The 9,786-nt window shown below is 32.0% G+C and overlaps 1 long non-coding RNA gene across 1 annotated transcript; it reads left to right on the forward strand.

Moving 5' to 3' along the window:
* The first annotated feature begins 819 nt into the window (after window positions 1-819).
* On the forward strand, window positions 820-1,739 carry LOC105117367 (uncharacterized). The gene is made up of 2 exons (XR_840731.1): window positions 820-1,237; window positions 1,437-1,739. It is a non-coding gene; the product is annotated as an uncharacterized LOC105117367 (long non-coding RNA).
* Window positions 1,740-9,786: the final 8,047 nt, after the last annotated feature.

The following is a 9,786-nucleotide window of genomic DNA, read 5'->3' on the forward strand; positions in this document are numbered from 1 at the left end:
ATTTATAGTTTTTCTTTAATAGTAATAATATTTTTTAAAAAAATTTAATAACAACAACAATAAGAATAATACTAACAACAATAACAATAATAATTTGTAATTTTACCCTTCAAATCAAATCTATCAGTTTTTTTAAATAGTAATAATTTTTAAAAAAATTATTAATAATATTAAACATATCTAAACCAAGTTTTTATAGATTTTTAATTTTACCCTTCAAATCAAATATATAGTTTCTCTTTAATTTTAATAATATTTTTTTCAAATTTAATAACAACAATAATAACAACAAAAATAATAATATGTGATACAAAACTCAAGCATACAAGTATGATGATCTAGGCACGTGGGTCTGCAAACTCCGTCGTGCGAGTCTGTTAGCCCAAATGCCTAGGGTCTGACAAATATGTCTGATCCTAATATAAGTGTTTGAAAACTATATTATTCTTAGTAATCAAACCCTAAAAAAATAAAATGAATCATTTTATCTACCTATTATTCTTTCAATATCAATTATATCTAATAAAAAAGACAACCTAGCACCGGTTATATGCCTAATAAATTTTTTTAAATAGAATAACCATACCATCACGCTACTTCAACATGTATATCTTATTGAACAATAAAAAATAAACAAGAAAAACTCCATACCAGCTTTTGTTATAATTTCACCTTCACCTTGTCCTTTTCCCCTCTTGACCATGAGTCGAGGTGTGCTATTACGATCTTGTCCTTCATTTAGTTTTCTAGATATAATTTGTCATGAGGTCTCTTCGATTTTCCACTGTTCTAGTTCATTAAGTGCATCCAGAAGTGGAAACTTTGGCAGTTTCTTCCCCCACTCACTCTTCTTCCCCGTTATAATTTCTTATTCTTTAAACTATTTTCAAACATAGCTTATGTTCAAAATCCATATGTTTCAGGCAAAACAATGGCTATCTTTTTTTAAGATTGCCTGGTGTTATCCATTTTTTGTGTTATTTGCTCCTTTGTTTTTTTTTTTATGGGATTTTTCAGCTTTCCATATGGAACTGATTCTAGAGATAAGTTTCCTTATCCCCTGAAAATTGAATAGGGATGATTCTCCCTTCATCTCTGTACTTTCTTTTCTCTTCAAAATGGCAATTCCACTTGTACTGCTTGCAGTCCCCACCCGTCTTCAAAGCAAATACTCCTCCAAGTTTTCAGATTAAAGGACAGATTCTATGTGCTAGAAGAGGAAATGAAGATTGTCAAGGTACCATCTGTTTTATGTTTATATGCCTTTAATTTGATATTGGCTAACGTTTTGTATTTATATGTAGATGGGTTTTCAGAGTTTTTTACAAGGACAGCTTTGATTTTATGTTTCAATTGATGGATTTTTTATCGTTATTTTTGGGTTAGTTATTTTTTATTTTAAATAAGATTTTTGTATTTTTGCTAAATTTTATTAGTAGATAAAAAGAGAAGAAAGATTATTGCTTTTTGTTGATTAGAGTGGCCAGAAAGTGAAGCGAACAGTCGTGATGCAGTAGTGGAGGAGGTAGAAGAAGAAAGGAAAAGGAAGCAAAAGAGGTGGCCATTGATGTTAGATAAATGTAGTATTTTGTGGTCCAAAGGATCTTGCTCTAATACTATGAAAACAATAGAAGAATTTGGAAGCTGGCGCGTCACCCCGGGTTATCAATCAAAAAACAAAAAAAAAACAAGAAGAATTTGATGCCTATTGAATACCAGTTCATCACTTTATTTATTGATATTCATGTGTGTGTCTATATATATATATATATATGAATACCAGTTCATCACTTTATATATTGATATATGATACTTTTATTGTATTGGATCCCATTAATTTGAATGCCATCAAATGTTATTTTAAAAGAGAAGAAAGATTCTTGCTTTTTGTTGATTAGAGTGGCCAGAAAGTGAAGCGAACAGTCGTGATGCAGTAGTGGAGGAGGTAGAAGAAGAAAAGGAAAAGGAAGCAAAAGAGGTAGCCAACAATGTTGGATAAATGTAGTGTTTTGTGGTTCAAAGGATCTGGCTCTAATACGGGATAACAATAGAAGAATTTGGAGAATTTGATGCCTATTGAATACCAGTTCACCCCTTGTGTGTGTGTGTGTGTGTGTGTGTGTGTTGGATCCTATTAATTTGAATGCCACCAAATGTTGTTTTAAAAGGAAACCGATTGGTTATTCCTTTTTCAATTTTATCAAAATATCAATCAAAATTTGAGTTTCATCATATGGAAGAATTGTGTTGTTGCCAATACTGGCTTCGCAATTGCAATGATTTTGCTATCAGCCCAAACAAACCAGGAAAAATGCCGAGTGATAATGGCAAGTAAAACCAGCATGCAATTCTTTGGACTTGGTTTCAAGTTACAGGCTAAATTGCTATCAAAATCCTACCTCACCCCACTAGCAACTCGATTCTAACATCAAAGGTATTTGTTAGTTAATTCCTTTTTTATTTTCGTAGGCGACATCTTAACGAGTTTATATAGGATTAATAAGAAAAAAATTAAAAATTAAATTTTCATAGTAACTAGAAAATTCTAATTAATCTTTCAATAATTATTGAACAAGGGTTGGTTATACTAAAGAAACAAGAAAATTATCCTAAGATATCCTATCTAAATTAAATTATTTCATATTTATTTTTAATTTATAATAAAGGTGTTTATTATGCCTATATGTTAAATGTTTGTCTAAATCGGTCTATGTGCACTTTTTATGAAAGATAAAAACTACTAGGATCTAAGTAGTGATTTATAATCTAGACATGGCAATAAAACTTAATCTTTATTTTGAAAATACTTGGTGTAGACCTCGTAAATGATAATGATTAATAGGGATTTAAGCCTGTTTTTTATTATATTCAAAATGGGCTTAAAGGTCATTGCATGTTTGACATGATCAAAAAAATAATGTCTTCTCCCTAGTGTAGGAGTGTCGAAATAAAAAATAACCTAATAGGATCGGGATCAAACCACAGGGAGGTTAATTATATAAATTATAGATAATAACAATTCAACAACAACAACAACAACACCAACAACAACAACAATAATAATAATAATAATAATAATAATAATAGAAGAAGAAGAAAAAAAAAAGAAGTTGATGAGAACTTTAATATGGAAGATCAATATAGGGATTAAACAATGATAACAACAAATATCAAGGTTAGAGGATCCACTAATGGTATGTCAAACAAGTATAGTATAAACTCTTATTATTCAATTGGAAACCACACACAAAGGAGGTTTCAATTAGATTATAAATTGTTAACATGATTACATTAATTATCTTATTCGATTAATGCTAATACTTGTAAATATTGTCAGGCATTCATGATTATAACTTATGTTAACAACAAATCAAGTTCCTTTCATAGCTCAGGTGTCGGTTATACCATACAGTATGGGTTATAAAAGTACCAAGCATTTGTTGTACCAATTGTTATACAACATAAATCTAGATTAGTCATTTAACAAGTAAAGTATTAAAGAGTGAACAAGATAACAAATACAAAACATGTTAGTATCAAACATTAAAGTTTATGTTAAGTTTACACTATACTTATTTTTATACCATTAGTGTAACCTTTTCACCTTGACATAATAAACTTAACTAAATATAATCAAAGAAAGAAAAATAAATAAACAAAATAAAAACATAAATAAGATAAAAGTTAACTAAGTAAAGGAAAGTAAATGAAAGATATAAACAAGATATTAATGAAAGAAAAATTTAAGCGTTACAAAAATTAAAAAAAAAAAGAGAAAACAAGAACATGATCTTGGTATGGAAATCAAGATGCCTAAATGTATGGCAAATGCCTCCTTATATAGGCTAAAATTGGGAACTATTGATTTGATGACTAATTAATGAGTGGGTGGCCAACTCTTGACTTGGTGACAATCTTTATCTTCTCCTGTCTACCTAAAACATCATTGATAATGTCAGAATTGGAACCACTTGAAATATGAAAGTTGTAGAAAATTGTCTCAACTTTCCAGGAAAAAAATAGAGGTCATTTAGACTTTTAGAACTCTAGAAATAGGCCAAACACTGAACAGTGTTTGGGTTGTAGGATATATTCGAACTTCTTCGTTCTTGCTACAATTTGAACTTGAAAATGACCTAATTAAAACCAGATCTCTACATAAAAATTATAGGCTTTTGTCTTACCTTTCCTTAGGTCAGGTGCTAGTTAAGAGAAAGATTCATTTAATGTATGGGGGAGGCAGTCCTGAGTTAATAAGAGATGTGTCAATAGCTGTATTTTTATGAGGTAGTCAAGTTTGGTGGTCTTCCTCAAAGCTTTAACACAAGGGGACATCATTGGAAAATAATTGGAGAGGAACTACAGGTGACACGACTAAAAGATTGATGTCTTCTCCCAAGTGCAGGAGTATCGAAGTAATAAATAACCCGGCAAGACCGGGGTCGAACCACAGGGAGGTTAATTGTACAAATTATAAATAACAACAACACAACAACAATAATAATAATAACAACAACAATAATAATAGTAATAACAATAATAACAACAATGACAATAACAATAATAATAATAATAATAATAAAAAAGAAAGAGAAGAAGAAGATGATGAGAACTTGGAGATGGAAAATTAATGTAAGGATTAAACAATAATAATAACAAATGTCAAGGTTAGAGGTTCCACTAATGGTATGTCAAACAAATATAGTATAAACTCTTATTATTCAATTGGAAACCACACACAAAGGAGGTTCCAATCAGATTATAGATTGTTAACATGATTACATTAGTTATCTTATTCGATTAATGCTAGTACTTGTAAATCTCGTTAAGCATTCATAATTATAACTTATGTTAACAACAAATCAAGTTCCTTTCATAGCTCAGGTGTCGATTATACCATACAATATGAACTATGAAAGTGCCAAGTATTTATTTTACCAAGTGTTATACAACATAAATCAAGATTAGTCATTTAACAAGCAAAGTATTAAAGAGTGAACAAGATAACAAATATAAAACATGTTAGCATCAAACATTAAAGTCCATATTGAGTTTACACTATACTTATTCTTACACCATTAGTGTAACCTTTTCACCTTGACATAATAAACTTAGTTAGATATAATGAAAGAAAGAAAAATAAATAAACAAAATAAGAACATGAATAAGATTAAAGTTAACTAAGTAAATGCAAGGAAATGAAAGGCATAAACTTGATATTAATGAAAGTAAAGCATTAACATTACAAAAAATACAAAGAGAGAAAGCAAGAGCATGATCTTGATCTGAACACCAAGATGCCTAAATGCATGGCAAATGCCTCCTTTTATAGGCCAAAATTGGAAACTATTGATTTGATGACTAATTGATGAGTGGGTGGTCAACTCTTGACTTGGTGACAATCCTTATCTTCTCTTGTCTACCCAACACGTCATTGATAACGTCAAAATTAGAGCCACTTGAAAACATGAAAGTTGAAGGCAATTGTCTCAGCTTTCTTGTGTAAAACATTCAACTCATTTGGACTTCTAGAACTCCAGATATGGCCAAAATACTAAACAGTGCTCGGGCTAGAGGACAACTTCGGGCTTCTTTGTTGTTGCAATAATTTGGACTTGAAAATGACCTTTTTAGATTTTGGGCTCCGTATGAAAGTTATAGGCCTATGTCTTACCTTTCCATCCATATAAAGTAGACCTAAATTTGAGATCTATAACTCCAGATATGACCCAATTACCGAATAATGTTCCGGTTTGGATTGCACCGACATCTCTTTTGTAATTTTGGTCATCTCTTTGCCCTTGCAATTTAAGTTCATAAAGTCATCAATCAATTCTTTCATTTATGTGATAGGCCTGCATTTAAAATAAACATTTACCACAAATTAAAGGTATCTTATATTATTAGATATATTATTATAAAACATGTTTTAGTTAAGGAGTTATTGATACTTCAAGTGCAAAATGATGATATAAAACCATGATAAAAATGCACTTTTAAGTACTAATCACACCCCCCCCCAACCAGCTTATTACTAGTCCCTAGTAATCAAAGCGTTAAAATAGAAAAACAATTTGCAAATTCCACAAAGCAAGGTATTCATCATTTAACTTCCATTAATCTATCCAGATAAACAAACTCTCGTTAAATTTATATACCTACTCAATACCTCTTAACAAGATATTCATAAACCTTTCTTTTGTGCTCAATGTATCAACACATAATTATGGGGCTTTTCTTGGAAGAAAACAATTTTTTTGTTCTAATGTTTAAGGTTAACTTCCTTGGGTTGGGATTATTATTTTTGTCTTTTTTTTTCTTCCTTTTGTTTTAAATATATATACATATAATTTAAAAACACCATGCATCTTTAAGTCATGTAACGAGCTTTCGGCTAATGACTCCCAGACCAGTTGGTCTTAGGGCATTAGGTGTTCAGACACCCCTACGAGCTTAGTAACTCGGGTCGCAGATATTGATAAGTAGATAGTGTAATGTTTGATTTCCTTAAGCTTTTCTCCTCAACCCATGTAACAAGCGTTGGGCCAATAGCTCCCAAGTCAATTGACTTTAGGGTATTAGGTGTTAAAACACCCCTTCGGGCTTAATTGCTTAGGTTAGGGAGGCTACGAAACCAAACTTATCTACATTTTTATTATCATTTTTTTTCTTTTTTTTTCTTTTTTTCTTTTTTTTTAATTATATACAATCCCTTTCCCTTAGTTGTTACCTTTAACAAAAGAACATAAATAATGTAATAATCCAATATGCAACCCACAATCATATGTTAAAGTGTGTGTGTGTAAATTAAGGTTTAAGAATACATGTTAAATAAGTATATGAGCAGAATTAAGTGATAATAATGCGAGAGTTTGTAAATCTGAATCTTTCAAGAAGTATTATAATAGACCTTGTTAAGAATGGTTACTAAGATGCGTCTCAAGAGTCACTTTAACAAAAGAGCTCCTTTACTCTGCCATCCTAGTAACAACAATTATGCACATGCTTTATGAAATGAAAAATAATTTTTTTTTATCAACTACTACCCTCTCCCCCTAACCAAAACGAGACATTGTCCTTAATGTTTAAAGGTAGAAAGATAGAGTATAGAAGATATCACCTGAAATAACAAACACTGACAAACCTGAAACACACTGAAACAAAAATAAGAAATAACAAAACACAATAATAAAACCAAAAGCCACAAAAATTCACAAATGAAGGCTCAAATCCAATCTAAGCTTTTTACGGCTTTCCTTAGTTGACCAATTTATGCGACTCATGGAAGGATCAATTACAGGAATGAAGGATTGTAGTTGGTCAATTAATTGTTCAGCAGTAGCAGCAGAGATTATGATTTGTCGTGCAGAAGATGTTAGAAATTCCTGTTCCACAGCATGATCAAGAAAAGACAACAACTTATCATAATAACCATTAACATTTAACAAACCTATGGGTTTATGGTGAATGTGCAGTTGAGCCCAAGAGCAAATATGAAAGATCTCTTCCAATGTACCTAGACCACCTGGTAAAGCAATGAAGGCATCAGCATGGTTAAACATTGCATTCATTCGAGCTGACATTGTGGAGACCTGAAGTTCCTCTCCAATTATTTTTCCAATGATGTCCCCTTATGCTAAAGCTTCGGGGACAACCCCCAAAACTTGACTACCTCCTAAAAATGCAACTATTGACACACCTCCCATTAACCCAAGACTGCCTCCCCCATACACTAAATGAATCTTTCTCTCAGCTAGCTCTTGACCAAGATGATTGGCTGATTCTAAAAACTCCTTTTCTTTCCCAGGACTAGATCCATCAAAAATACAAATATTTCTTATATGATGACCTGAGGAACTTGCCATTTCTACACACTTCTTTAGTTGTTGAATGTATGGGTTGAGTATAAATGAAAGGAAGGAAGAGAGGGTTTTATAGATGAGAAATTAGAAAGGCAATCATAACACTTATATGTAGGCCAACTAGAGTCTCACACACTCTCTCTCTCTTTTTATTTATTTATTTATTTACTTTTGAAAAAGCATGTGTATATACAGGTAGTTGTGATTGTGGCTCACATCTTCCCTTGGTTTTAAGTCCAAGAACGGCTTAAACGCCCTCTATGGGTCGAGGATAGGCTTCCCATCCAGTTTTCTTAAAAACTGGCAAACAGGGTCTTTTTTAGTCAGATTCCCAAGACTAAGTCGATCATGTTCTTTATGAAATAGTGGCCATAAATCATGAATTGCACGATGCACATCTCCACTAGGATGTGTCTCAAGAGTCAATAGAAGATTATCTAAAGACTCCTTACTCGAGCCATCCTTAATGAATTGTATTTTATTTTCACGGTTTATAGATACCATTCTTAAAGAACGACATTGTGAATTACAAGTCCATCTAGCACATCGATGACAGACTTCTAGTCGTTTTGCACGACGTTTCTTTGCAAAAGTGCTTTTACCTGTTTCAGGCATGTGTGAAATGAAGGAATTAGAGGACTCACCTGATAATCGGACCTTTGCTTCAATCAACCAGCGAATATCTTCAGGAATTCCATGATTCATTAACAATCTCAATCTTGCACATCTACCACGATAAATTTTTGTAATCGCATTCTGAGGCAGAGCGGGAAAATACTTTTTCAATTTTTCAAGATTAGTGTCCATTATCAAATGAGAATTGGAAGAGAGATTCAAAGAATTGCACAAATATATACACAAATATCAGTTATTGTGGGAAACTGAAAGAACCGACTTAAGTCACGGAGTACCGTTGTCCACCATTTGATCAGGGTGAGAGAAACTAGTAAAAATCACTCAAAAAGAAACAAAAAAAAATCAATCTTTATATATAGGATCACCCTATTCAATAGAGTCATGTTCAACTGAAAAATTGTCAAAGTAAACTTTCAGACGATGTCCATTTACCTTGAAAACATTGTCATTCTTTGGATTCTCAATGTCATAGGCCTCATATGGATACGCATGTTTCATAATAAAAGGACCGCTTCATCTTGATCTTAATTTTCCAGGGAATAAATGCAGTCGAGAATTATAAAGCAAGACTTTTTGACCAACATTGAATGTTTTTCTCAGTATTTTCTTGTCATGAAACTCTTTAATTCTTGCTTTATGAATTCTTGAATTTTCATATGCATCATTTCTTATTTCCTCAAGCTCATTTATTTGTAATTTTCGCAGTTGACTAGCATCATCCAGATTTGAATTGAAAGCTTTAATAGCCCAATAAGCTTTATGTTCAAGTTCCACAGGCAAGTGACAAGGTTTTCCATAGACTAGTCTATAAGGTGACATACCTAATGATGTTTTATAAGCAGTTCGATAAGCCCAAAGTGCATCATTAAGTCTTAAAGACCAGTCTTTCCTATTAGGGTTCACTGTTTTCTCCAAAATATGTTTGATCTCCCTATTAGCAAGCTCTACTTGTCCACTTGTTTGAGGGTGATAAGGGGCGGCAACTTTATGTGTGATTCCATATTTCTTCATTAAAGACTCAAATGGCTTGTTGCAGAAATGTGTTCCACCATCACTTATTATGGCTCGAGGGACTCCAAATCGACTCAAAACATTTTCTTTCAAAAACTTTATCACTACTTTGTGATCATTGTTTCGACTTGGAATTGCCTCTATCCATTTTGAAACATAATCTACTACGACTAATATGTATAAGAAACCAAATGATGGAGGGAATGGACCCATGAAATCTATACCCCAATAGTCAAAGATCTCAATGACAATAATAGGATTTAAAGGCATCATGTGA

This window comes from Populus euphratica, unplaced genomic scaffold (assembly GCF_000495115.2).
Source record: "Populus euphratica unplaced genomic scaffold, PopEup_1.0 scaffold1319.1, whole genome shotgun sequence".
Lineage (NCBI taxonomy): Eukaryota > Viridiplantae > Streptophyta > Magnoliopsida > Malpighiales > Salicaceae > Populus > Populus euphratica.